The sequence below is a fragment of the Helianthus annuus genome, chromosome 12 (genome assembly GCF_002127325.2).
Source record: "Helianthus annuus cultivar XRQ/B chromosome 12, HanXRQr2.0-SUNRISE, whole genome shotgun sequence".
Taxonomy (NCBI): Eukaryota; Viridiplantae; Streptophyta; class Magnoliopsida; order Asterales; family Asteraceae; genus Helianthus; species Helianthus annuus.
In genome coordinates, this window is record NC_035444.2 from 16,767,511 (window position 1) to 16,771,376 (window position 3,866).

A 3,866-nucleotide genomic window follows, 5' to 3' on the forward strand; every position below is an offset into this window, starting at 1 on the left:
CCTTTCGGAAGTTCTTTGAGCTCAAGGGGTGGGTCTTTAGAAGACACCTTATTTTGTGGCTCATCTAGGTCAAGAACCTTAAAAGTTTGTTCTGTGGCGACCTCTTCTTCAACAAAGTGGTCAACTTCTTCACTTGTATCGGGTGGCTCATCTTCATCTTCAATTAGGGGGTCATTATTGCCAAAAGGATATTTCATTGAACGCTCAAGATCTATGCTCCTTTTGAATGCCCCTAACTGAAGAGGTAGATTATTAAATTTCCGGTTTTTTAAAGCTTCATGAGTTTTTACAAAAGGTTTTCCTAAGACTAGAGGAGCGTCATCGAGGATGACGAAGTCGGTTGGAATAACCATTTGATTTGTTTGAACTAAGACATCCTCAACTACACCGATTGATTTTATTACTTTCCGATTAGATAGAAAAATGGGCATTTGAAGTGGAGAAAAATCACTAATACTTAACTTTTCAAAAATGTAGTTAGGCATTAAGTTAACACAAAGATCTTTATCAATGGTGACATTACTAATAAATGAATTTTGAAAGAAACATGGAACCGGTGTAATGTTAATTTCAAAAGGATCTTCTTTTATTAGTGAAGTTTGATCATTAGTTAACTTAACACTTACCATTTCTTCAATTTTAGTATTAGTGTTTAATTCTTTTAAAAACTTAGCATGAGTGGTTACTAAACAATGGTTTTCAAAAGAAGGTGACAAGAGGTTAATTTCTTCAAAATTAGACTCTTCTTGAAATTTAACGTTATCGGCCTCACCACTCTCGTTGTTTAGCTCATGTGTCGGTTTTTCACTTATTTGTTCTTCCATCTTTAATTCCTCCATTATCGTTTCTTCTTTTTTTAATTCTTCTCTTGTGCGGGACTCCTCTTCCCTTGCGCGAGATTCTTTTATGCATCTTTCGATAAATTTGAGTTTTTCTATTATCCTATCGGCTATGTCGGTGATAGAGTAAGGATCGGGATCCTCATGGCTTGAATCCGGTTGTTCAATCCTTGGTTCCTCATAGTACTCATATGAAGTAGATGGTTCATACCATTGTTCTTCATGATAAGTATATGATGGATAAGGGTCGAAACTTTGTTCTTCATAGTACTCATATGAGGTGGGTTGTTCACGCCATGGTTCCTCATAATAAGTATATGAAGGTGGTGGCTCATATTTTGACTCCTCAAAGTATGAGTATGAAGGCTCATACCTTGGTTCATCAAAATATGAGTATGAGGGATTAGGTTCATACCTTTGGTCTTCATAGGAGGTGTATAAAGTCGATGTCTCGTACCTGGGCTCCTCATAATGGTTGTATGAAGTGGATGGTTAAAATAAGTTACAGTATTGTACCGAGTGCGGTTTACCACAATTAGTGCAATAGTCTCTCATATAATCATCCTCCTCATAGGTGTAGTTGTAGCCTCCTGAGTATTGATCCATAAGAATCACTCAACAAACCACAACTGAGTCTCGGGACCAGAAAACAGAAATAAAGACGGAAACAGAGGCTGGACACGGCCCCGTGTTGGGTGAACACGGCCCCATGTTCAGGATCTGTATCTGGGCGTTTTAATTAAAGTTACTGGTCTTGTTGGACACGAGGGCGTGTTCAGTGAGCACGGCCCCGTGTTCAGACTCTGTATCTGGTATCTAACTAAAAATATGCAGCACGGGGGCGTGTTCAGCGAGCACGGCCCCGTGTTCAAGCTACTGTAAATGCAAACTAAACTAAAATGCAGAAAAATGTGCGCGCGTTTTTAAAAAGGTTTTGAAAAACTGATTAGGCCGTCGATTTTAAGCTTTCTTAAAATCCTTGTGTCCCCGGCAACGGCGCCAAAAAACTTGATGTGCGTGAAGTGTGTTATATTTTTTATATAGATATTAAGCCTTTTTTACACTTTTTAGCCAAGTTTTAAATTTATAAAACACGATATTTACTGTCACGGCCCCCGTGCCTGGTTTGACCCGGTCCAAGAGCCGCGGGGCAGAAAAACCCGTGGTATTCATTTTCACAGCGGAAGTCTTAACAGGATCGTTTTAAACTTGAAAATGCCCGAGTATTATTTATTTATAATTCGGGGTAAACCCCATAATTTACAGTGGAGAAATTTCATAATTTCTTTATTTTACAAACATGTTTATTTCTTTATTCGAGCCACTACATTAAGCTTTGGAGTGCTCCTGAGCACTTGTACTTGATTCAGAGTAGATCACCTGAAACATGTTGTAAAAATATTTTGTCAGCGGGGGAAATACTGAGTGAATCATTCATTTTAACTAAAAAGACACGTTGTTATAATTTACAGTATTAAGGGAGATTACAATGTTTCTATCAACCAATTACCCCAAATCGGTATTTGTCACTCGACTCGTTTTTGTGACTATGGTCAGATCACCCATTGGCTAACTCGTTGTCCAATGGTGACGGGAAATAAGTAATGTATACAAAACCCCACATACCGGCAGTAATTGACGATTACATAAACTTAATCCCTGTAATTATAACTTTGGAAACAGATATGATTTTGAAAGCAATTTTGTAAAAAGAGAATGACTCACATTGCAAGTTTAGACGGGCATTACTTAGCCTACTGATAAGCCGAATAACCTAGTTTAAACAATAATGCACACGAACCAGGTTAGTAACTAATACAGCATTTACGATAATTCACGAGATACAACCCTCACAACGAATGACAAAGTGCGATACTTAAATATCCAACGGATTCACAACGAATAACAGAGCATAGCTCAAATATCCTGTTGGAATCACGACGAATAACAAAGTATAAACCCAAATTGGGCAGCACTTAAACACTCGTTGGATAGTTTCAATCGATCGGACATTGAATCGTAATAGCGATCGAGTTATTACCCGGTATTGTGGCAGCACCTCGCTACTACTCAAAATTATACCCTCTAACAGTGATATTTCGTTTGAGAATTGAAAATTTTTGACAACAGAATGCCGTCCCATGCCCTGGCTATTTATAGCCTGAAAACAGGCTTCACGCGGCCCGCGTAAGCCCATAGGCAACTCTTACGTGGCCCGCCTAGCCGCCTAGTCTAAGAATAGGCTTGCTGGGTCATGGGCTAGGCTGGACAGGTGGGTTATACGTGGCCCAAATGTGTATCCGGATAGATTTCAAGTTGTCGCGACCCGCGTCAAGATACATTCAACTTTTACGCGGCCCGCCTGGACTCTTAAAACTTATTCGGTTTAATTATTAAGTTGTAGCGGCCCGCGTAAGACTAAGCTATCTCTTACGCGGCCCGCCTAAAACCCATTTTTCTTGTTTTTTCTTGATTTTTCAAGCTAGTTAGAGTTTTTTAGGGTCCGGGTTTTCATGTATGGATATATTAGGGATATTTTTGAAGGTCCTTACATCCTCCCCACCTTAATTAGAATCTCGTCCTCGAGATTTATTGAAATAAGTGTGGATATTTGCGTTTCATTTCTGATTCTAGCTCCCAAGTATATTCAGGGCCTCTCTTTGAATTCCATTTGACCTTGACTAGCACCAGCCGCTTGTGTTTAAGAAATTTGATCTTTCGGTCCTCTATTTGTAGTGGTTTTTCGACAAACTTCAACCTTTCATTTACCTACACATCTTGGAGAGGTACTACCAGAGATTCGTCAAATAGACATTTCTTGAGGTTGGATACATGAAATACATCATGTACTCCAGCTAACTCCTCTGGTAGTTGTAAAAGGTAAGCAACTGGTCCTATTCGTTGGATTACTTGAAATGGTCCTACGTATCTTGGACTCAGTTTTCCTTTCTTTCCAAATCGTACTACTCCTTTCCAAGGAGAAACTTTCAAAAGTACCTTGTCTCCGACTTGGAATTCTAATGGCTT